Genomic DNA, 26,696 nt, shown 5'->3' with positions numbered 1-26,696 from the left:
GGGTAGAGGCAGGGCCAGACCGAATAATCCACCAACTGTTTCCCAAAGCGCCCCCTCGCGCCATGCCACCCTGCAGAGGCCGAGGTGCTCAAAGGTCTGGCAGTTTTTCACTGAGAGTGCAGACGACCGACGAACAGTGGTGTGCAACCTTTGTCGCACCAAGATCAGCCGGGGAGCCACCACCACCAGCCTCACCACCACCAGCATGCGCAGACATATGATGGCCAAGCACCCCACAAGGTGGGACGAAGGCCGTTCACCGCCTCCGGTTTGCACCGCTGCCTCTCCCCCTGTGCCCCAACCTGCCACTGAGATCCAACCCCGCTCTGAGGACACAGGCACTACCGTCTCCTGGCCTGCACCCACACCCTCACCTCCGCCCCATCCAGCAATGTCTGTCAGCGCAGCGTCCAGCCGTCGCTAGCGCAAGTGTTGGAGCGCAAGCGCAAGTACGCCGCCACGCACCCGCATGCTCAAGCGTTAAACGTGCACGTAGCCAAATTTATCAGCCTGGAGATGCTGCCGTATAGGGTTGTGGAAACGGAGTCCTTGAAAAGTATGATGGCGGCGGCTGCCCCGCGCTACTCAGTTCCCAGTCGCCACTACTTTTCCCGATGTGCCGTCCCAGCCCTGCACGACCACGTCTCCCGCAACATTGTACGCGCCCTCACCAACGTGGTTACTGCCAAGGTCCACTTAACAACGGACACGTGGACAAGCACAGGCGGGCAGGGCCACTATATCTCCCTGACGGCACATTGGGTGAATTTAGGGGAGGCTGGGACAGAGTCAGAGCCTGGGACCGCTCACGTCCTACCCACCCCCAGAATTGCGGGCCACAGCTCGGTGGTGGTATCTGCGGCGGTGTATGCTTCCTCCACTAAAGCACCCTCATCCTCCTCCAACGCAACCTCTGTCTCGCAATCAAGATGTGTCAGCAGCAGCAGCACATCGCCAGCAGTCGGTGTCGCGCGGCGTGGCAGCAAAGCGGTGGGCAAGCGTCAGCAGGCCGTGCTGAAACTACTCAGCTTAGGAGATAAGAGGCACACGGCCCACGAACTGCTGCAGGGTCTGACAGAGCAGACCGACCGCTGGCTTGCGCCACTGAGCCTCCAACCGGCCATGGCCGTGTGTGACAACGGCCGTAACCTGGTGGTGGCTCTGCAGCTCGGCAGCCTCACGCACGTGCCATGCCTGGCCCACGTCTTTAATTTGGTGGTTCAGCGCTTTCTGAAAAGCTACCCCCACTTGTCAGACCTCCTCGGAAAGGTGCGCCGGCTCTGCGCACATTTCCGCAAGTCCCACACGGACGCTGCCACCCTGCGCACCCTGCAACATCGGTTTAATCTGCCAGTGCACCGACTGCTGTGCGACGTGCCCACACGGTGGAACTCTACGCTCCACATGTTGGCCAGGCTCTATGAGCAGCGTAGAGCTATAGTGGAATACCAACTCCAACATGGGCGGCGCAGTGGGAGTCAGCCTCCTCAATTATTTTCAGAAGAGTGGGCCTGGTTGGCAGACATCTGCCAGGTCCTTGGAAAGTTTGAGGAGTCTACCCAGGTGGTGAGCGGCGATGCTGCAATCATTAGCGTCACCATTCCTCTGCTATGCCTCTTGAGAAGTTCCCTGCAAAGCATAAAGGCAGACGCTTTGCGCTCGGAAACAGAGTCGGGGAAAGACAGTATGTCGCTGGATAGTCAGAGCACCCTCCTGTCTATATCTCAGCGCGGTGAGGAGGAGGAGGAGGAGGAAGATGAGGAGGAGGGGGAAGAGACAGCTTGGCCCACTGGTGAGGGTACACATGCTGCTGGCCTGTCATCCTTTCAGCGTGTATGGCCTGAGGAGGAGGAGGAGGAGGATCGTGAAAGTGATCTTCCTAGTGAGGACAGCCATGTGTTGCGTACAGGTACCCTGGCACACATGGCTGACTTCATGTTAGGATGCCTTTCTCGTGACCCTCGCGTTACACGCATTCTAGCCACTACGGATTACTGGGTGTACACACTGCTTGACCCACGGTATAAGGAGAACCTTTCCACTCTCATACCCGAAGAGGAAAGGGGTTCGAGAGTGTTGCTATACCACAGGACCCTGGTGGACAAACTGATGGTAAAATTCCCATACGACAGCGCTAGTGGCCGAAGGCGCAGTTCCGAGGGCCAGGTAGCAGGGGAGGCGTGGAGATCAGGCAGCATGTACAGCACAGGCAGGGCAACACTCTTTAAGGCCCTTGACAGCTTTATGGCTCCCCAGCAAGACTGTGTCACCGCTCCCCAGTCACGGCTGAGTCGGCGGGAGCACTGTAAAAGGATGGTGAGGGAGTACCTAGCCGATCGCACGACCGTCCTCCGTGACGCCTCTGCCCCCTACAACTACTGGGTGTCGAAGCTGGACACGTGGCCTGAACTCGCGCTGTATGCCCTGGAGGTGCTTGCTTGTCCTGCGGTCAGCGTCTTGTCAGAGAGGGTGTTTAGTGCGGCTGGGGAAATCATCACAGATAAGCGTACCCGCCTGTCAACCGACAGTGCCGACAGGCTAACACTCATCAAGATGAACAAAGCCTGGATTTCCCCAGACTTCTCTTCTCCACCAGCGGACAGCAGCGATACCTAAGCAATACGTAGGCTGCACCCGCGGATGGAAGCATCGTTCTCTATCCCCATCAAAAACGGGGACCTTTTTGCTTCATCAATCTGTGTATAATATTCCTCCTCCTCCTCCTGCTTCTCCTCCTGAAACCTCACATAATCACGCCGAACGGGCAATTTTTCTTAGGCCCACAAGGCTCAGTCATATAATTTTTGTAAACAAGTTTTATACGTTTCAATGCTCATTAAAGCGTTGAAACTTTCACCTCAACCAATTTTTATTTTAACTGGGCTGCCTCCAGGCCTAGTTACCAATTAAGCCACATTAACCAAAGCGATTAATGGGTTTCACCTGCCCTCTTGGTTGGGCATGGGCAATTTTTCAGAGGTACATTAGTACTGTTTGTACACCAATTTTTGGGGGCCCCCGCCTACAGTGTAATCAAATTAATTTTTAGCCCACCTGCATTACAGCTGACGTTACATCAGCTGTGTTGGGCACTGCAATGGGATATATTTATGTACCGCCGGTGGGTTTCAGGGAGCCACCCATGCTGTGGGTCCACACGGAGTTGTAACTACATGTGTCCACTTCTAAAGAACCCCAGTCTGACTGGGGCATGCAGTGTGGGCCGAAGCCCACCTGCATTAAACATGACATTATTACCTCAGCTGTGATGGGCAATGCAATGGGATATTTTTATGTACCGCCGGTGGCTTCCTGGCACCCACCCATGCTGTGGGTCCACAGGGAGTTGTAAATGCATCTGTGTCCACTTCTAAAGAACCCCAGTCTGACTGGGGCATGCAGTGTGGGCCGAAGCCCACCTGCATTAAACATGACATTATTACCTCAGCTGTGATGGGCAATGCAATGGGATATATTTATGTACCGCCAGTGGCTTCCTGGCACCCACCCATGCTGTGGGTCCACAGGGAGTTGTAAATGCATTTCATCTGACGTTAGCTCTGCTGTCCAGGGCACTGCAATGGGATACATTTATGTACAGCCGGTGGGTTCCAGGGAGCCACCCATGCTGTGTGTGCACACGGAATTCCCATTGCGGAGTTGGGGATTCCCAGTTGTACCTGCCTGTGACTATTTATAAAAAAACGCGGTCTGACTGGGGCATGCAGACACCTTGACAGAATGAATAGTGTGTGGCACATAGGTTCCCCATTGCTATGCCCACGTGTCGAGCTCCAGATGGAGGTGGCACAGGATTGGATTTCTCATTGCTTCTGTACAGCATTGTGGACTATCGCCCCGCCCCTTTTAAAGAGGGTCGCTGCCTAGCCGTGCCAACCCTCTGCAGTGTGTGCCTGCTTTTCCTCTGACAGACGCACTTATAAATAGACATGAGGGTGGCGTGGCATGAGGGCAGCTGAAGGCTGCGCAGGGACAGTTTGGTGTGCGCTGTGGACACTGGGTCGTGCGCGCGGGGGGGGGGGGGTGTTGGGCAGCATGTAACCCAGGAGAAGTGGCAGCGGAGTGTCATGCAGGCAGTGATTGTGCTTTGTTGGAGGTAGTGTGGTGCTTAGCTAAGGTATGCATTGCTAATGAGGGCTTTTCAGAAGTAAAAGTTGTTGGGGGGGGGCACTCTTGCCGCTATTGTGGCTTAATAGTGGGACCTGTGAACTTGAGATGCAGCCCAACATGTAGCCCCTCGCCTGCCCTATCCGTTGCTGTTTCGTTCCCATCACTTTCTTGAATTGCCCCGATTTTCACAAACGAAAACCTTAGCGAGCATCGGCGATATACAAAAATGCTCGGGTCGCCCATTGACTTCAATGGGGTTCGTTACTCGAAACGAACCCTCGAGCATCACGAAAAGTTCGTCTCGAGTAACGAGCACCCGAGCATTTTGGTGCTCGCTCATCTCTAATGCCATTATAAGAATATTTATATATATTTAAAAGTGGATATACATATGATGACCTGTATGGATGGAGGGTACAGAGGAGCAAAGGACAAGGTGGCACATGTCCAAGCTGCTAAGTGCCAGGTAGGTGCCAACAAGCCACTTTGCCTTGAACAGGATATTTAAAAAGTAGGTATGGACAGTGAACTAAAAATGAACCCCCCTTGGGTAACAGAAAGCCTAGCTACGACCCTGAAGGTGGGCTCTCAGAATCATTTTCTTTGGTGGTCCCAAGAAGCCCCAGCCTTACTCCGGTTTTGACTTAGATGTCAGCTCCCACTACATTCAATCTATAGTTATAGCTAACTGATGTCCTTATAATTAGTATGTAATGCATCTTGTTCTGACTGTGTGGAATGTATCAAATATTCCAGTATAGAGGAGGTTTAAATAAATGTAGAAATGAGTTTCTCACCCTAAGCATCAGCATTGCCAGTAATGCAAACAAAATTAGCATTATGCCAATGCTTAATTATAAACAGAAAATATGCTGTATGCTATTAATTATATGTTCAGCACAGCTGAACGACTGCACAGTAGTGCACCACTTGCCATCTGTCTCCTCTCTTTTTGATTATTTTTGTCACTGACAAGTCTCTCCTGAGTTGTCCCACACGTGAAAACACTTGAAAACTCAAATGGAGGTTGTGACCTTTACTTCGGCAGGGTCTCCTCAGTGATCATAGCCTTGAGGCTGTTTGCACAGTTATGGGGCATTCTATCCCCCCATCCCAACCATTCAGATATAAATAACAACATGAACATTTCCTCTGAAGCACACAGCTGTCTTTATATCCTCCGAGGACCCCAGAGGTTGGGTGATCTGTAGATGGATTGTTTTACGTCATTCACAGGTAAATTAACATTAAAGACAAGTACCCAGTGTTATGTATGTTAAAAAGTTATAGCAAGTTCTAAGAGTAAGTAAGGGCGTATTCACACAAGTGATTTTTCCATTTTCAGACTGAAAAAAATCAGACCAAAATCACACATAAATAGAACACATTGATTGGAATGAGGATTTTCACATGGGCATTTTTATACTTTTTTATACTTTTACTTGGAAGTCAGTCCAAGTAAAAAAAATGCAGCATGTCCTGTTTTTGTCCGATTTTCTTATGAAAATTGCCCATTCAAGTCAACAGGCGTACTAAAGAAACCAGAAAAAAATTTGCTTATGTACATACAGCCTTAAAGGGGTATTTCAGCTAACTCCTCCTACTCATGACTGACAGGTTATCAATAGATGATCTGCGGGGACCCACTGCTTGGATCCCCATTGATCAGCTGATTCTTGATGCCACTATTGCTATGGTCAATGGAGGAAGCAAAAAACGCTGAGCATAGTGCAGTGGCCTTCATTGGTACTGCAGGTGCAGCTCCTAGTGATTTCAAAGGGAGTTGTGCTGCAATACCAACCCCGGCCACTGCGCTATGGTCAGTACGTTTATGGTTTTTCTACTGACTATAGCAACAATAGCACCCGGAAACAGATGATCAGTGGGGATCCAAGCAGCGAGTCATCTAGTGATGACTAGTCAGGCATCAGGAGAAAAAGTCTCGCAATACCCCTCTAAGGTCCTAATATTCTTTACATTTCCTTTTCTTACCCTTTATTCAGCTGCTGGCTATCAATGATTGGGATAATTAAAACATCATTGCTCAAACTGTAAGCACTAGAGGACCAATATTTAAAAGTCACTGCAAAACTACCCCCCCCCCCCCACCATAAAATTATACAAATTATTAAGATACATTAAAAATCCAACAAATTAAATGCATATACAGTATTGAAAGATATAGTGGAAACCTGATACCAAGTTTTGACATGACAGCTCAACAAGGTTTTTACTCATGATTCATACATAGGGTTTCATATATATGATGACTCCAATGATGGTCTGCAGGCAATAAACCAGCAGCCATAGAGAGTGAGGGATATAAGAATGACACAAAAAATGATTTACAATATACCTAACTCTAAACCTACCTAGTTGTCAGATGTTCGCCCTGATAAAGGGCGTCCTCGCTCAAACGGTGAAGGTAGTACAGGTGTAGTTGGTGGTCTTCATCCACCGACTGCCACAAGTAAAAGTAAGGAAATGGTTACAAAACTATATTATATTTTAAATATAGGCTTATTAGAACATTGTATATTTTTAATTAGTTGGCATTGTTTAGCTGGATGACCCCTTTCTTTTCTTGGGCCTCATGAAGACGGCCGGGTCGGAGCCCGCTGTGAGAATTCTTGCAGCGGGATGCGAGCCGTGCCCCTGCAGTGACCCGGCTCACCTCCTCTCGGTGTCTCCTCTGCTCTGCTATGTGCCGGCTGCCGCCCCGCTGCAACATGCGCAGAGCGGAGCAGGCACGTCAGAGGTGACGTTTTTGTGCGGGCCTCTGCGAGTTTTCATGCAGTCAAATCACGTCCGTCTGCATAGGATTGCATAAAGTCATGCAATCCTAGGGCAGCATGCACGGGTGGAAATTCTGCCGGAAATCTCGCCGCGGAATTTTCGCCTGTATGCATTCACCCTTAAAGAGACTCTGTCACCATCTTTTTGGATTTCACTCTGAGGGCAGCACAAGGTGATATGTCTGTTGTGTGGATCTGTAGCTTTGGAGAAAATTACATTTTATTAGCAGCAGCACTTGCACATGCATAGCGGACTACAAGAAGTAGTCCTGCATACTCATGAGCTGCAGGCCGGTCACACCCACCCTGTCCTACATTCACTGATTAATAGCGGTCTGTCTCCTACTGTGCATAGAGAGAGAACTGTCAATCATTGGCTGGAGAGCGGGGTGGGTGTGGCTAGCTGCAGCTCATAAATATGCAGAACTAGTTCTGTGTCTGGCTATTACTAACAAAATGCAAGTTTTTCCTAACTATTGCACAGATCTACACACTGCTACTCTACCTTATGCTACACTCAGTGATGGCTGCAGAAAAATGGTGACAGATTCCCTTTAACATCAATTTTCAAACTAAAAAAGTTGGAGATATAGCATCCCCTTCAAGTCGGACTCACCAAAGCTTCTCTATTTCCCAGATTATGGGTGAAGAAGGGTGATCCATTCAGTAATATATCCCAGAGCCAACTGTTATAGTGTGTATTCACATGGATTGGTGCAATATTGGTCCCAAAAACTAAGATTGCACTCTTAACTCTTGGGATTTTTTTCAGCAACTGTGATGTGTTCTGCAAGGAAATAATGGACAAATCTTGAACAGAAATCGCCCAAAAATAAGACATGCTGCAATTTTTTATCTTTGACCGTCGGTTCGAGAAAAAAAAATTGCTCATGTGAATAAACAGTCTGAAATAAATCTATTATTTTTCTGTAACAATTGGACAGAACTAGTACACGAAAATGATCCGTGTGAGTATACCCTTAGTGAACATGGCTGCAAAGGATGCCCCATGCATAGTATAATACTATGTTTTTACACCTGTGGGAGTACTTTAATGTATTAAGATGCCCAGACACATTAGACAAATGTCACCTAAACCCATTCATTTTGGCCAGATGGCTGACCACTTAATGTGTATGGGGGTCATCAAACTCTCCGTGTCTTGATGGCAGATGTTGGCTAAAGAACAATTGGGCATGTTGGATTTCAACTTGCCCAATCCTGTATCCCTATGGGAGATAAGACGCTACCAGATGCATCTGGTTACAACCTGTTGTTCGCTCTCAACTGTTAAAACCATGCTTGGGAGGTCCAATCTACACATATTTGGCCTTAGAAGGACTTTAATAAACTAAAAGCTGACCTACGACTTTAAAACTTTTGTATGCTTCAAGTTTCAGCATTACATTCTAAAAAGATTTTTCCAGATACTTCTGATAGGATTCTGCCCCGGGTTTTACAGAAAATATATAAAACTCGACCTAAAATACAGCTGTGCTATTGAGCCTTAGGTTTCATCATAGTTTATGCAGATATAATTAAAATGTTTTCCTCTCTTAGCATTGTGGGATTAGTATCAGTTTCTTTAATACATGCACATTCTGGTTTTCTTATTACTGTACAATCACACTGATTAAATCATTAATTATGGTAGTTTCGAAGTGCTGGTAAGTTTTCTCGGCCATAGGTCTGATTCACATAATTCCTGCACAGGGAGTAAAAAAGTTCAACTATTGTCTTCAGATAGAAAGACAATGGCTGAGATTTCACAATGTGGTGACTGCATACAGCCATATACAACACTTCCGTGGTAGCCAGTGGTTGCACTATTTTGCTGATTATAGGGCGGCATTATCGGCAAAATCATGTGGCTATTGGCCACTACAGGTTGGCGGGGTTTTGACTGGTTATCACAGCATGGAATTCCAATTTAACATATCCAGTAAACGTTAAAGGCAACTTCAATGTACATAATACAATTAATCAAGATTATCATACCTTACATCCAGACACAATTTTTGTTTCTCCATTGCTTCTCCTAGAGAAAAGAGAAGTATGGCCATTGGGCATGTGCTACTCTCATTTGGTTCATAGCCATATACAACCTGTGAAAAGCCCCCAGCTTGTCCACACTGCGCTTAGAGAAGAAGAATAGGCTTGACCTGATCTGGTCCTTCCCTCTTTCATTGGATCCCATTATATAAAGAGGATGATGGGTTCCATCGCTCAGGACCCTCACCGATCAGCTGAGCGGGCACATTCTGTCAGCACCGCAAATACACAGAAGTTGGAGGTGAAGCAGGAGAAGTTTCTGCTCTGGCCTCTGTGTAGCAGCGTGAAGACTTCTGGTGCCACTACACAGAGGTCGGCACGGCTTTCATTGAAATCAGGTCTCCCCATACACATGACTGCTAAGCTCAGCCGAGTATGCATGTCAGTGCTCGAACCCACAACCTTCTGTGCTCTAGTCAGTGGCTCTATTGAGCCATCCAGCCTTGGACAGTTCCCCTGCACCTTAAGATTGTTTCCAGATCCTACTATCCAGCCCCTGTTCTAGCTCTGCCTGTTCCTGATTAGGACTTTCTATGAAATCCTGGCCCTGACACTCCTTCCTTGCATGATTATTCTGCTACACAGCATTGGTTAAGCTCCATTTCTCCTTACTCCTGTGCTATTACTACAAGACTTCCTGACACTAACTTATGGCTTTCCTTCTGACTACGCTACCCTCATCCATCTGTACTGCAAACTGAGGCCTCCCGTTGCTGCCCCCTGGCTTCCTTACTGACTATGCTACCCACTTCATTCATTTGTACTGCAAACCGAGACTTTCCATTCCTGACTTCTGGCTTCCCTTCTGTCTACGCTACCTGTATCATCTATCTGTACTGCAAACCGAGACCTCCCGTTGCTGACTCCTGGCTCTTCCCTGACTACTCTCCAGACCTGTGGCTGATATACCTGAGGCTCCACCCTAAATCTGCTACAACGCATGTGTTATCTATATATATAAAGCTGAAAGCCCTCACTGACTCACTGACTGACTGACTCACTGACTGACTCACTGACTGACTCGCCAAAAGTTCTCCAACTTCCCGATGTCGTAGAAACATGAATTTTGGCCCAAGCATAGATTATCTCCAAAATAGGAAAATAAATTGGTTCCCAACTCGATTATTCAATTCTAGCGCAAAAGAATTGGCGTCGAAATTTAACGTACATAATCTAAATCTGTCACTTCCCAATGTCATAGAAACTTAAAATTTGGCACGGGCATTGAATATGTCATAAATAGGAAAAGTTAATGGGTCCCAACTTGATTATTCAATTCTATGTGCAAAAGAATTAGCGTCCAAATTTTACGTATGGAATCTAATTTTCTCACTTTCCGGTGTCATAGGAACATGAAATTTGGCACAAGCATTGATTATGTCATAAATAAGAAAAGCTAATGGGTCCCAACTCGATTATTCAATTCTATGCGCCAAAGAATTAGCGTCAAAATTTTACGTACGGAATCTAATTTTCTCACTTTCCGGTGTCATAGAAACGTGAAATTTGGCACAAGCATTGATTATGTCAGAAATAGGAAAAGTTCATAGGTCCCAACTCCATTATTCAATTCTAGCGCAAAAGAATTGGCGTCGAAATTTTACGTGCGGAATGTAATTTTTTCACTTTCTGGTGTCATAGAAACGTGAAATTTGGCACGAGCATTGATTATGTCATAAATAGGAAAAGCTAATGGGTCCCAACTCGATTATTCAATTCTATGCGCAAAAGAATTAGCGTCCAAATTTTACGTGCGGAATGTAATTTCTTCACTTTCCGGTGTCATAGAAACGTGAAATTTGGCACGAGCATTGATTATGTCATAAATAGGAAAAGCTAATGGGTCCCAACTCCATTATTCAATTCTATGCGCAAAAGAATTAGCGTCCAAATTTTACGTGCGGAATGTAATTTTCTCACTTTCCGGTGTCATAGAAACGTGAAATTTGGCACGAGCATTGATTATGTTATAAATAGGAAAAGCGAATGGGTCCCAATGCGATTATTCAATTCTAGCGCAAAAGAATTGGCGTCTAAATTTTACATGCGGAATGTAATTTTTTCACTTTCCGGTGTCATAGAAACGTGAAATTTGGCACGAGCATTGATTATGTCATAAATAGGAAAAGCTAATGGGTCCCAACTCCATTATTCAATTCTAGCGCAAAAGAATTGGCGTCAAAATTTTACGTGCGGAATGTAATTTTTTCACTTTCCGGTGTCATAGAAACGTGAAATTTGGCACGAGCATTGATTATGTCATAAATAGAAAAAACTAATGGGTCCCAACTCGATTATTCAATTCTATGCGCAAAAGAATTAGCGTCCAAATTTTACGTGCGGAACGTAATTTCTTCACTTTCCGGTGTCATAGAAACGGGAAATTTGGCACGAACATTGATTATGTCATAAATAGGAAATGCTAATGGGTCCCAACTCCATTATTCAATTCTATGCGTCAAAGAATTAGCGTCCAAATTTTACGTACATAATCTAAATCTCTCACTTTCCAGTGTCATAGAAACATGAAATTTGGCACAAGCATTGATTGTGTCATAAATATGAAAAGTTAATGGGTCCCAACTCGATTATTCAATTCTAAGCGCAAAAGAATTAGTGTCCAAATTTTATGTATGTAATCTAATTCTCTCACTTCCTGATATCATTTTATATAAAGGAAGCGTCACATGGTTACCTCCACGTGGTGTTTTCTGGGTAACGCAGAGAACTATGCAAAATGGTGAACATATCTTTAGTAACCACGACTTCATAAGATTTTCCATGTGAACAGCAGATAAACACCAGTACCAAATTAACTCGGGTGAAGGCGGGTATATCAGCTAGTAAATGAATAAAGCAAAGAAGACAGCTTCGAGAATCCACAGGTAACAGTCTATCTCCTAACAACTAAAGGATCAGGCAATTGAAATCATACTTGAACATCTAATATGTATAGGAGCCTCCCAATTATCTCACTGATAGCAGATGTCTAGAGGAGAGTCAAGAGTCCTGCATACACATTAGATGGCCATCAGATTAGGCTGATCTATATGTAATGTGTATGATCACCTTTACATCTGAATGGCTGGCATCTAATGCTACATTTTCCCAGTAGCGGCCTCTACAAAGGAGATGTCTGGTTGGTCGCAACTTCACTTTCCCTGCAGGATTGACCGCAGGTTAGCAATGATTTATGAACAACTAGAATTAGTTGAAGAGTACCATATGTCACCCAAAGATGATTGTAATGTGTATAGTCAAGTACAGAACCCAAAGGAGTCAGTTGTTATCCAAACTTTATATGAGCTTTTATGTTTTTCATATTGATCCATATTATCACAGCTCTGATCCATGATGGTAGAATGATGAATGATCTAACGAAAACTGTCTTTTTAACGGTTGCTTGGTGAATCTGAGACCAATTTGTACCCTGTTCCTTGGAAAATATACAGTTTTATGATTTCACTGTTATTTTTTTTTACAAGGAACTCAATGGTTTATCATTCTGTGCTACAAACAATAGCTTAAAAAACTCACAAAAAGATAAACTCCCATATTGCCTAATTATAGGCTATGCTGTCCTTTAATCCTAAATTTATTGGCCAATTTGGGATTCCTATAATAAATACCAGAGGATATGGAAGAGCTGAGATAGTGGTAATGATCTCTGGATATAGGTATATACATGAAATACAGGAACCGTTCCCTTTGTGGGATCTCGCTGTGCATCATTTCCTTCCCTGCAGCTTTGAAGACTTCATGTAATTACTGTTAGTTGATCAGGGCGTGTGGTTTTGGGCGCTGCGCTCCAGGTGTGTCTGCAGGTTGTTCGTCAGGGAAGTCCAGACATGACTGAATTTTACAAGGATACATCAGACAATCCCGGGCAATTAACAGATAGCCGCCACAAAGCAGAGGATGAAAATATCACTAGTCGGATTTTTATTAAGTGCAACTTTAATCCTCTTCATAGCAGCAGAAATGAGTGTCTGGCATGACTTGACGTGGCTTCTGTGCTTGTCTTATGTCATGTATGTTTACTATTTGTGCGCTCTGCTCCGCGGGACTGACTTTTACATGGCCTAGATATTCTCATATTAATAGTTGACTATGTAGGAAGCTTTGGGATGTACGTGGTGGTTATATCGCTTTTATCTACTCAAGTATCTCTTTGATCCTGCACAGACGGGAACACAATGCATCACAATGGTAGATGTTTTATATAATACTTCAGGAATCTCAAGGAGCACTAGAGACTGGGAAATAATCTGCTTTTATATCTCAAGCCCAACAAAGATATGTTCTTATAGTCTTGCTGTCTTACAGTAAAGCCCCACCTTGGGAGCTAGCAGGGAACAGCACAAACAGCAATTTCTCATTATGTGAAATGCTCCCTATAGGTGAGGGAACGTTTCGATAAAAAATGTATGCTCGGGTTCAGGGCAGTTCAGGTGTTACACCGGTTGGCCTGCAGACCTATCAAAAGACACACGGGGCACATTTATTGGAATGGCAAAGGGAATAAGGAATTCTTGTGTAAAAGTTTTAGATTTCGTTCTGCAGCAAATTTGATGTGAATCTGTTTCAAAAGGCAACAAGGATAAAATAGTTCAGCACTAGAACTATATAGGTGCACGTTAAACCATGGCTGCAACATACAATAGAAGCAGAACCAAAAGACGTCAACAGCACTCATAATTAGAGATGAGCGAACCCACTCAGACACGCCCCTTTTTGCGCCCGAGCGCCGTAATTTTCGAGTACTTCCGTACTTGGGTGAAAAGATTCGGGGGCGCTGTGGGTGAGTGGGGGGTTGCAGCGGGGAGTGGGGGGGAGAGGGAGAGAGAGAGAGCTCCCCCCTATTCCCCGCTGCAACCCTCCGCTTCGCCACGCCTCCCCCCGCCAACCGGCGTTCCCCGAATCTTTTCACCCGAGTTCGGAAGTACTCGAAAATCGCGGTGCTCGATCGAGTAATTGCTCGAAACGAGTATATTCGCTCATCTCTACTCATAATATATTTACTATCAGAGATATACATACCTATACTCAATACTCTAACCACATTAAATAATGCAAGGTTCTTGGTATATAATTTGATCAAATTACATTGGCCCATTTACCAACCTCCAGGTGACCAAGCTCAGATGGGTCCTATCCCTAATATCAGGTGGTTTAATCTTAAACTGAGAAAGTTGGGTACCTGCTTCTCAGAATGCTCCTCTCTTGGGACTAAGCTACAAACTAAACCAGGGAGGGTAGGATACCATTTATATGGTCCAGTAGGAGGGACAGAGGGTAAATGGGCGGACGCGCACGACCAATTGAAGGCAGCCAATACTTCTGCAAATATTATGCAGAGTTTGAATAGTAAAAATAATATGGCTTATGCACTATATACTCCGTAGCAGCGAGTGTATTAGCGCATGTGCCTGTCTGTTTAAGCCCTAGATTGACATGCTGCTGATCTAAAACCTGTAGCACAGATCACTTTAGGCTAGGTTCAGATGGGGAAGAATTTGCTGAGCAGTGTCCAAAGTGGATATATTTTGCAGGAGGTCAACGTCGCAAATTCTGCCTCAAAAAACACACCATTTAGCACAGATTTTGGTGTGGTTTTGAGGCAGAATTTGGTGCAAATTTTTGTGTGTGCACAAATGCCAACAAATTCTCACGTGTAAATCTTTCCTAGACAGATTACACACAGATCAAACATGAATATAAAAATTGGACATATGCAATGCATGCAGATGTCGTAAGAACATACACATGCTTTACAATCGGTCCATTTTTCATGCATCAACATCAAACATGCTTATGTGTATAAGGCCGAAGAGTGGACTTTTGCTTCAATTGAGACCCACAGGTCCAGCTGAAGACAACCCGCTTGGCATTGGAAGTTGACATTGGAGTAGATCATTAGCTGCTGGGCTTTAAGTATCATTTCCTTTGGTGGGTCTAAGACATTTGAGAGTCTTGGACTTTCATAAATGCTTTACTAGCTGCAGAGGCGTAATTTGAAGCTCCTGGGCCCCATGGCAAAACCTATAACAGGGCCCCCAACTATAATGCTTTATTCATAGTACTGGGCTCCCTACATGGAGAAGAGAGGCCTTATGGGCCCCCTAAGGGTCCTGGGCCCGGGTGCAACCACATCCCCTGCATCCCCTATAGTTATGCCAATGACTAGCTGCATTCGCATGACATCCTCACCACACTCTGTCAAATCCTTGTTATATGTCCTTCATGCTGAATTTAATTAGAAGATTTCTAAAAAAGAGGTTGCTCATGAAAAATGGTGTTATTCCATAACTGCCCCCTTCTTGCATACACTTGCTGCATTCGTAAAGTTTTACCATAGTTTCAGTGACTTTATTCTTCACTGACATGACTGCACCTGATTCGATGGGTAACACAGTGCAGCATCAGGCCTTGGGCCTGTAAATTCAAGCAATTATATCTCAACCTGGGGGAAGATATAAAAGAATATGTCGCATCATTAATGTACATTCAAGCAGATGTTGAATACGCATTATTCTGTATACCCTTGAATCATATAAACACAAAATTGATTTCATTGTTAATTTTTCATTTACATAAACTTTATAAACTACAAAATATCTTTTATTTTCATCTTTTTTGTATTAAGCCGGAATTTTCTTTTAGGGCAGCACAAAAAAATGAATAGCAAACATCACGCCAACTTCGAATGTTCTTAACAGGACCTTGTGTTACATAAAAAACATGATTTTTAATCATTATGCCCAACTCAAAGTTTTACGTTATGCAAAAACATATGTTCAGAGCCGTAAAACAAGAATTTTTTTATGAAAGTGTTTTCCATCTTGATTTTACAACCATCGCTTTTGTTAAATTGGCCACTGTTTTATCTTAGATTGCATTTGAATCTGTAAAAATCATACAGTGTGCGTCCTTCAAAGCAGCCTCATATTAAAACAATTTACAATATGAAGTCATATAGGCGTATTCAGAAAATCTTAGACTGGAACGGGCAAAAGTACAAAAGACAAGCTTTAATTAGTTTTCCAGAGGCTACACTGTTGATGACCTATTGTCAGGATAGGTCATTAATAGCAGACTGGTGAGGGTGGGGGTCTGATACATGGCACATCAATCAGCTGTTTTTCTGAGCCAGCGTGGTACTGCTGTGTGAAAGGAATGCACAGCTCTGTACACTGAGTAGTGGCCTAGAAGGGTACTGCAGGCTTAGTTCTATTTCATTAAAAAAACGCTGATTCTTGGGGATGCTGGACCCTCACTGTACTTTTGATAACTTATTCTGAGGATACATCCTCAATTGTTTAATCATGGAAAACCCTTTAATTTGTCTCCAAGTCCCAGTCCTATGCTGGCCATACAGATGAGTTTAAATTTGCTTGAAATGGCAGATTTTATCCATTTCTGGTGAGCATACATGTACAATTATTTGTATAGCCGATAGAAAATTGTAGCCTGCCAAAAAAGTGATCCATCGTATTATATAATAATAGGTTGAAAAGGGAAGTCTGTGGTGTGAGCAGCCAAACTGGGTGAGTGATTAGCCATTTATGTAAGTCCAGTGTCTTTTTATCCTCTCTTTTTTACACTTAAAAGTGTTTTAACCCTTTCCAATCCAATTTGTATTCTGGTTTTCCTAGAGGGCTTACTCTTTCTCTGCCATTATACAATGGCGCTATCTGCTGGCTAAAGCCAGTACTGCATGAGGTGACACGTTGGATAGGCTCCGACAGCAGAGAGGCTGGCAATATACAGTAAGAGAACCCCGACAGACGTCTTCAAACATCGGAGCTGTACAGCCTTAAATCATGATGTCTTCAGAGGTTAGACAGTGGACTGGAAAGGGTTAACAAAGTGTCCCTTGCCAGATAGTTTACTCTGGAATGTTACTGGTGAGATTATTTGTATGTGGGCGATCAAAATTTCATCTCTATGGAGAGCTTTAGGGACAGCGAATGTATGAACAGTACGCTTGGCGTCAAGTTGAAGTTTCTTTGAGCTATTGAGGGAAATTACTTTTAGGGCCCACCGTCAATCTCTTCAGAACCTGTGCATGCTCATTGCTTATAAGCACTGATGTCATATCACACCCAGCATAACTTCTTAATTAGGTCTAATAACTAATTTGTGAAGCAACCCAAAAAAAATTGACTCTAGTGCTAAGTGATTGGCACCAAAGTCTACCCTAGATAGTGTTGTTTTCTGCTGGACATTTAGGGCTATTATTGTGTTGGAGTTTGAACTAATTGTTTGGCTTCCAACTCTTGTTCAATAACAACAGAAACTGAGGCACAACTTGCATGCAACCCAATTGCAAGTTTTGGGTTATGCAAAAATCACATAGCAAGCACTAGGAGGGAGATTTATCAACTGCTTTTTAGCTTATAAAAGTTGCAAACTTTGGCACAAGTTCACCTTTTTGACAGCTATGCTACTCCATACCACTTTTCTAAGAAGTAGCATGGTTTGTTGTAAAGGGCCGATTCCACTCTAGACTGACACCTGTGTATATATATATAGCTTATGCTATAAACCAGTGAAAATTATAAGAGGAATCTACGCAAGTACCAAATAACTGAAGAGCGAGTGTCTCTTCATATATTAGGCATGTTGCGCGCCAATGGGAATAATATTAAAATCTGCATTTCAAACACCAATCCTAATAATTCTCCCCCTGTGTTCATATTTGTGTTGAAGCCTTGGCACAAAGCCCCAGACCAAATAGTAGGGCACGATGAAGCCCAATGACCCCATTATGGGCAATGGGATCCATAGGGCACTGTTCATTTCTATCATGCCATGGATCTGTCCTTGGTTGGTATTTCCGTTTTGCTGTTCCTAAGACTAAACAAGAAAACTCAATGTCACAGCAGTGATGTAAATGAAGTTTCATGAGTACAGGAAACTCTGGCAACATTGAAAGACTTTCTATGGATTGTATAAGTCAATCACAACTGTCTCGCTATATAGATTGTGTATAGCCCCTGTCCTAAATAGTATTTGCTTTCTATTAGTGTATGGATGTTTTGTGCACTTTATAATTTTTTGTTTAATTCCACTTTAACCCTTTCCAATCCACTGTCTGACGTCCGAAGACATTCTGATTAAAGGCTGTACAGCTCCGATGTCGGAAGACGTCCGGCAGGGTATTCTTACTGTATATTACTGGCCGCTCTGTTGTCGGGGGCCTCTCCAGCGTGTCCCATACCGCAGTACTGGCCCTAGCCAGCAGATGGCGCCATTGTATAATGGTAGAAAGAGAAAGCCCCTAGGAAATCCTGAATTCAAAATTGGATTGCAAATGGTTAAAACAAAGAGAAAGAGTTATTAAGATGAAACAAAATTGACTCCTTTTTTAATCAAGCTGCAAGATAACAGTTGCTGTACTTTCTAGACTGTTTTCAGTCTTGAATTTAATAATACTAAATTATCTTCATTTATTTCAAGAGTCATCCCAGGATATCAAGACCTCCATTTGCACAGGGACTTGTAAAGTTTTCAAGAGCACTTTATCTGTAAAGAGGAAGCAAGTGTATATTATCATAGAAGCCGTAGGAGTAGAGCTCTCTACATTACAAGTATGACCTCCTCACAAGTAGCAGCTGTGGTCACTCAAATGCCCGTGTCACTTCAATCAGCTGATCGCCTGGGATCCCAACTGGCGGACCTCTACAATCAACTATTGATGACCTGTCTTGAAGATAGATCATCAATAGTTTACTCCTGAAAAACGCCCTTAAGGTTTGCCATCCAAATGGTGGTATAAGAAAGAAAATTGTATCAAACGTGCCAAAATTAGGATGCCACATCTTGATAAATGTGTTTGTACCATTTTTGCTGATCTATGTCTTTATGAACACTCTTGATAAAACTTCCCTATGTTATGACATTAAAGGGGTTGTCCCGCGCCGAAACGGGTTTTTTTTTTTTTCAACCCCCCCCCCCCCCCGTTCGGCGCGAGACAACCCCGATGCAGGGACTGAAAAAAAGAACAGCACAGCGCTTACCTGAATCCCCGCACTCCGGTGACTTCTATACTTACCGGTTGAAGATGGCCGCCGGGATCCTCTACCTCCGTGGACCGCAGCTCTTCTGTGCGGTCCATTGCCGATTCCAGCCTCCTGATTGGCTGGAATCGGCACGTGACGGGGCGGAGCTACACGGAGCTACACGGAGCCCCATAGAGAACAGGAGAAGACCTGGACTGCGCAAGCGCGTCTAATTTGGCCATTAGGCCATTTTAGACGGCGAAAATTAGACGGCAACCATGGAGACGAGGACGCCAGCAGCGGAGCAGGTAAGTGAAAAACTTTTTATAACTTCTGTATGGCTCATAATTAATGCACAATGTACATTACAAAGTGCATTATTATGGCCATACAGAAGTGTATAGACCCACTTGCTGCCGCGGGACAACCCCTTTAAAGAAAGTAAGCCCTATACGATCCATAATTACCTTTGTAGTTCCTCGACTATGTACTGCATGCACCCTATTGTACACCTCTGTGAGCTACATTCCTACGGGAGGCATAGTAATGCTTATACAGAAGCACCACATGGTAGTGCCCACATACTGCAGACAGACTGGAGCTCTGGGAGGGGTGGCAGGCGGAAAAGGTTTAATGCAACATTATAATTACTTAAACCAGGAGGCATCGGGATACTGGTGTCCCCTTCTGTTTTTGTGAAGTTCAAATGACTTCAGCAGCTTGTGAGCGATTTTGGGGGGGGGGGGGTGGGGGGGGGGGAGAGTTAAACTGGCTTTGTCCTTTTTGTCCTCCGATCTTTCTTTTACACTTTCACACAGAGCCATTGTATCATCGATTCACGCTGTTTAAGGAATAACACGGCTTATCAGAAATTACATTCGTGTAAACAACTCAATCTCGATGAAATAGTTTAATGGAAGGGACCCAAAAGAAAACTTGAAAAATAGCAGCAGGGACATTTATGAACACTAATTCATAACAATATGGATGTGTTTCTCAAAGCAACCTGCTTCCAAATTACAACGTGCAGTCTAAAAATGAGAGCTTTGTATTGTTTTACTGCTATTCACAAAACCTTTGTTTATCTTTGCTTTACCGAATCCATAAAAGCTCAGGTGGGGGGTCATGTGTGAAAACGAATACAAGCAAGTTGTGTGGACTCAACTCAAAATCACTGCTAGAATGTTATGTCTGACCAGGACATATTATATGTGCCCCTGATGGACAGATATACACTCACACAATGTAGCAATAAGGAAACACAAGATAGAGGGAAACGGGGAAGTGACCCTAATACTACTGAACTGACGGACCCTACCTATAAGCAAAGTATCCGCCCTGATTAGGACAACCCCACATCAGGAAGCTAAGGTGACACTGACGGTGACAATAGAAAAATGGTATGCACAATAATGCCACAAATAAGGCAGGATATCAGATCTAACAATGCCCCAGAATAAGTATATATGAACAGCTGACTTATCTAACTCATGAGCCAAACAGAAACAGAACACTGACAAAAGCAAGATCTCCAACAGGCAGATGATTAACCGACACCCTCTAAGAAAAGGGGATGAAATATATGCACTTTCATAATGATTGACTGGCCGGCTTGGGTAACCAACTCCCCATCGACCAATCAATCCCCACACCAGCAGACAGCAGTGTTCATGTCAGTCCCCAGTGTCAAATGACAGAGCACATGCATAGGCACCAGGACCACATAGGCTAGGGTTGACGTCGTGACATCACCCCGGACCCGGTCCTGAGTTGTGGCCGGTGCCATAACATAGATTCTGAATATGACCAGGGGCAAAAATAGTATCATTATATACCCTGTTTCCCAAAAAACAAGACAGGGTCTTATATTAATTTTTGCTCCAGAAGATTTAACTTTTTTACATGTATAGCTGCCTGGACACTATTTACATTGACATCTTTTATTAACTAATAAACTAGGGCTTAATTTGGGAGTAGGGCTTATAGTTCAAGCATCCTCAAAAATCCTGAAAAATCATGCTAGGGTTTATTTTCAGGGTAGGTCTTATTTTCAGGTAAAGGGGGTAGCACCAACACAATCTGCAGCATTGTACATAAATCACCATCATACACACTAGTCCTTGCTGCCAATGGAGCTCACCATCTAATTTCCCGATAATGCTTAGCTGCTGTCAAAAAGCCTTCTATTTACAGGTGTTCCTATTCACTTATAGGGAAAATTATTTCCAATCTAACACACAAAAAAAAAAAAGTAAGATGATTGTCAAAAACAGCAATAAAAGAACATTCTGTAATATAAAAGAAGTTCTCACCTGTTTTGTCTTGGCATTATTCAAGGTATCTTAATTGCCAAAGACTGTTCTTAGTTTGCCATTAGCGCGGTTTTGTATGTGCAGCTCTAATTGTTCTTTGGGATAATTCCTATTACAATGCGCTTTATAAAAGATCTTTTCTACAAGTAATTTAATTTTTCAACCCATTTTCTTTACTGTCGTCACCTACTGGATCCCTAGGAAGAGATGTTCAATTTTTGCCAAGCTTCCTTTGAATTTCATTCTATGAAGGGCAAAAAAAAAAAGCCACATAGTTCAGGAAATGGTAGTCCTGTTAGCCAGTGACAAACACGTAAGTGTCCACTTGGCACCTTAGCTGCAACTAATTGGTCCAAGTCTGTATAGACGAGGCTGCCAGTTGGTGTGAATTACAATCTCAATGCACCTCATTCACTGTCCAAGAGACAAGACATCCGGGATAAGACTGCAATTCCCAGTGGGGTGAGCACAAACACAAGGAGAAAATCTACTGATTCATGCCAGAAGTGAGGATCGGCATCTTGAAAAACAGGCTCTTTGAATTGCAGATCATAAAATTGTATAAGCCTGTGCTGAAAATGCAGATTTGAAAGCATCAATCTTCCTTCCCACACAACATTCATCCTTTAGTTTGCTTCATACATTTTCTCAGATATCACTCACTCATTTCCCATCGGTAGTTTTAACCTATACTGTATGTTGTGAGATTCTGGAAAATAGTTCAGTGTGACCATCTTACGTCCTATTTCTATATGAAGGACAATGCAAGTTAATTTTTATTATTACTATTGTTATTCCATTGTGGTTTATCTAAGGCTGGTTTCACATTTCTCCCAAAACCTCCAGCTGGAAGTTTCGGCACAGATTTGGCTGAAAATACCATCCATAAAACGGCCAGCTGGGCAGAAGGTGGGCAGACCCTTATTATAGTCAATGGAGTCCGCCATATGCTGTTTGGTTCTGTCCATAGAAGGAGCCGTTCAGCCGTGGGGATTCCCCTTTTCTGCTGCACAAACAGATCTGGAAAGCGGAATCCCCAGTGCAGAAGTGATCTATTCCATTTAAGCCTGAGGAAGGACCCTGTATAGGTTCAAAAGCTCGCTATAACATCGTGTATTTTTGTTAGCCATTAAAAGCTATCATATCTACAGGATTACTTGGTTTCTCTTGCTGGGAACAATCACATTTTGCTCTACTGGCTAACACCGTACCAAACCTTTTTTCGTTTTACCACTCTAATACTAACGTTCTTTGTCAACATTCACATCAATAGGTGAAGAGGAAAGAAAAGGGAACCTATCACCTACTTAGGACCCATTTCAATATAAAGCAACTTCCGCCATATGCAATAGTGTAGCATGCCTGAGTTACCTGTGAACCATCAAGCCAAAAACAAACATTATAGATAATATTCAGGAAAGTCCAGCACTTCGACTGTTGGCTGGACTTTCATGAACATTCACATTAATTACTGTTTCCAAAAAGTGTCTAGACACAATTCAATAATGTATGCAATTTGACTAGTTGCCATCATTATATAAATAATATAAAAAAGTAGCAAAATAAAAAAATTATATTCATCTATTCCTAAGTCAAACTTTTGCATTGGTGCTTTAGCTACTTGTAGGTTATAATCAGGGGCGTAACTATAGAGGATGCAGGGGATGCGGTTGCACCCGGGCCCAGGAGCGTTAGGGGGGCCATAAGGCCTCAGTTCTCCATATAGGGAACCCAGTACTATAAGTAAAGCACTATAGTTGGGGGCCCTGTTACAAGTTTTGCATCGGGGACCGGGAGCTTCAAGTTACGCCTCTGGTTATTATCATTGCACCTTTACTCTACTGGAAACTGTCATGCATTGGTCTTCTGCAGTCAATCTAAACAGAGCTGGACTGTAAAGCTCGGAAGACGGACAGAGCAGCGGTATATGGAATTCAGATTACCTCAGATACCTAATACACAATGCAAGTGATGTGGCAGAGATGAAAGCAGCCGACACTAAAGAAAGTAACAAGCAGGAGAGCATCATAATTTAATGTTGGAACTGGAAAGCGACTTTAATCTCAATGAACTCTTAATTGCATAATATATTGTTCCTTGGGGATTTTGATGTAAAAGCAGCCATTCATACAATCCTGTCTACCTTGGACGGGGGCCATCATTTGCATGCTGAAGTGTAAATATGAAAATAGTGGATGCTACAGATTCAGTGGAAATCAATGGAATGATGGCAGTTGGCAGGTCTTGTAGAACTCAATGTTGGGTCTTTTGTGTGTACTGAGATTTATGAAAAACAAAACAATATTGTCAGCTTATTAATGATGTAATCATCGGCGTAGAATGCAAATATTATGTCAACTGTAGCAGAAGCCTCTGTCTGCTAATGATGAAGAGGCTGTAGGACTCGTATATCAGTAGTGACAATTCTGCCTCACATTTCTTTTAACTCCAGTGTCTCTGGATCTACAAAATATCATCATAAGAAGTTATATGGCAATTCTTACATTTGTTACAAAGTGACAGCAGGTACAGCCTGTAATATTGTCATGGATGTAAAATATATGCCTGTTTTTTCAATCTATATGAGCCCAAAGACGGACATAGTGATTAGATAGTGGAAGCTATAGGGCCCCAGCAAGAAGGGACGCCCACCTCCACCATACAGTTAGTGATGACGATGAAGGATCATTGGGAGATCATGGAAAGTGCATCACTCCTGTTCTGTGATATCATTGTCCATTATCTCAATTCTATGGTATCATTTTTCTTTTGCATTATGTCGATGCTGTGAACTTACTGTCCATTATTGCTGCAGCGTGGCATCATTATGGGATTAATTCCTGCCCTGTGATATCTTTCTGCTGTGACATCACTGTGTGCATTATCTTATACTGTGATTTCACTGGGTACATTATCTCTATGCCGTGAGATCATTATACTGTATGCATTGCCACTTTACTGTGATATTGAAACGGATGGCCAGTACAGAATAAGGCACCGGTTATAGGGAAGCTTTATACCAGTATGGTTGAACAAACAATGCTTTACGGAATGTACGTATGATAAAGAATATCATGGCAATAACATAGAAAAGTATTATTTCCATACATTGCAAACAGTTTACTAACGTTCAATTAATGCTATATCTCGTCTGTAACCTACAAATAGGGTGTTTTTAATGTTGGGCATGCAATATAGAATTATTAAATGCTTTACCCTGGCCAGGGATGAATAGATCTAAACATGCTGGTTAAAAATAAAACTCTCCTCTGAAGTAACTTAATCTTGTGGGAGCTTTGGCTCACCAAATTACTAAATCCGCTATCTGAAATATGCAGTCATTGTCCCCTGACAAAAATCTTCGCACAGTATCTTTGAGAAGGCTGTAAGCGATGAAGTCAAAATAATCTGTCTTGTAGGTGATGAGCCTGGGTGGTGGTATTCATGATTACACACCACTGAAACTTGAATATCTGGATAGTGGCTGTAGGTCTATTTGTTCTCACTTTTGGTTTTTTTTTTGCCAGTGACGGCTGAGCACTCGCAGTTAGTAATTGCAGCAGATGTTTTCTATGGGTGATTGACAGACCTCCCTTTAGCATTCTGGTTGCAAAAGGTGGGTTGTGCTCTCTCTCCCTCTCTGGTACAGGAAAACCAGCTCTTCAGCAGCACTGGGGCAGCTCACTCCTCACAAGGTTCTACTCTCCGCAAACACTGGTGAGTCAATGTCCACCTCCAGCCTGGGAACAATAACTGCCTTTATACCGAGCCCATCAGCAAATCATATACATCTCCTGTCCTATTAATCTACAGCAGCAAAGATAAAGTAATGAAACAGAGTCATGCAACTTCTCTGAAACATCTAACAAGAACATATATAAAGTACAGCAATAATAATATAGATATACATACATGACTATTTAAGCCCTTACAATATATTTGGTTCGTGATCTCATCACTGTTTGTAATATTCCTTAGCCATATGATACTATTGCAAACTTGCAATGGGCCATGGAAAAAGCTTGAGAATACCAAAAGAATATCTGCATGTGCTTTATCAAGTACATCAAGGCCTTTGACTTTGTCAACCATGACAAGCTATGGCATGCCCTGCAAGACCTGGGCATAATGCCACATCTAGTCAAGCTGATAAAATCACTTTATACCAATCAAGGATCCACTGTGAGAACACAGTATGAGGACACTGATTGGTTTGGGGGACGGCAAGGGTGTCCGAGAGGGCTGCATCCTCTCACCCTTCTTGTTTAATCTATATGCGGAAGTGATCATGTGGAAAATGGACCAAGTGGAATTGGAAATCGGGGTGAGAATAGGTGGCAGAAACATCAACAATCTCCGTTATGCGGATGACAAAACTCCGCTTGCAGAATTGCCAAAAAATTGCCAAATTCAAATCAAAATTGGCAATGAAGCCATAGAGTGAGTGAAAGACATCATCTTTATTGGCTCCAAAATTGACCCGGCTGCAGAATCCATGTCACAGATAAAACGTAGGATAGCATTGGGATAAAGCGCAATTCTAAACACGGACAAAATCTGGAAAAGTAGGGATATTGGTCTAGCAGCTAAATGCAGGATAGTGCAAACCACCGTTTTCCCCATAGCCATGTATGAATGTGAAAGCTGGACTGTGAAAAAAGCTGATAGGAGGACTGATGCATTTGAGCTGTGGTACTAGTGACAGCTGCTGTGTATACCCTGGACGGCAAGAGCAACTAACAGAGAAGTCCTGAATTGTATAAGACCTGATATATTGCTGGAGGGTAAGATGGCCGGGCTCAGGCTCCTGGAGGACAAGATGACCCAGCTCAGGCTCACAGAGGACAAGATGGTCCAGCTCAGGGTCACAGAGGACAAGATGCTCAGGCTCACGTATTTTGGCCATGAAATGTGAGCAGAGTCACTAGAAAAATCTATAATGCTTGGACAGATCAGTGGCAAAAAAAGACCCGGCCGCCAAAGAACACGATGGCTGATACTGTCAGAGCATACTGGCATGGATATCACACAACTGAAAGAAGCAGTGCAAATCCGAAAAACATGGAGGGAGCTCATCTTTTTGGGTTGCCGAGGGTCATGAACGACTAAATGACTAAAAACAACAACAACTTTTCACTTCACGTTAATGTCCTTCCTTCATATTTTATATCACTTTTTGCTGTATATTGATGTATACCAACCTGAGGGAGGCCCTTTTACGGAGGATGATTATCAATCAGACAATCGGATCATGCAAAACTGAATGATTATCATTCAGTATAAATATGAGCAACGATTAAATGATTAACAATAATTTGTTAGATTACTATTAAAGATGAGCGAACACCAAAATGTTCGGGTTCGCGTTATTCGAAACGAACTTCCCGCGATGTTCGGGTGTT

Source organism: Eleutherodactylus coqui, chromosome 1 (assembly GCF_035609145.1).
Source record: "Eleutherodactylus coqui strain aEleCoq1 chromosome 1, aEleCoq1.hap1, whole genome shotgun sequence".
NCBI classification, from domain to species: Eukaryota; Metazoa; Chordata; class Amphibia; order Anura; family Eleutherodactylidae; genus Eleutherodactylus; species Eleutherodactylus coqui.
Note: the sequence above shows the minus strand (reverse complement) of the source record.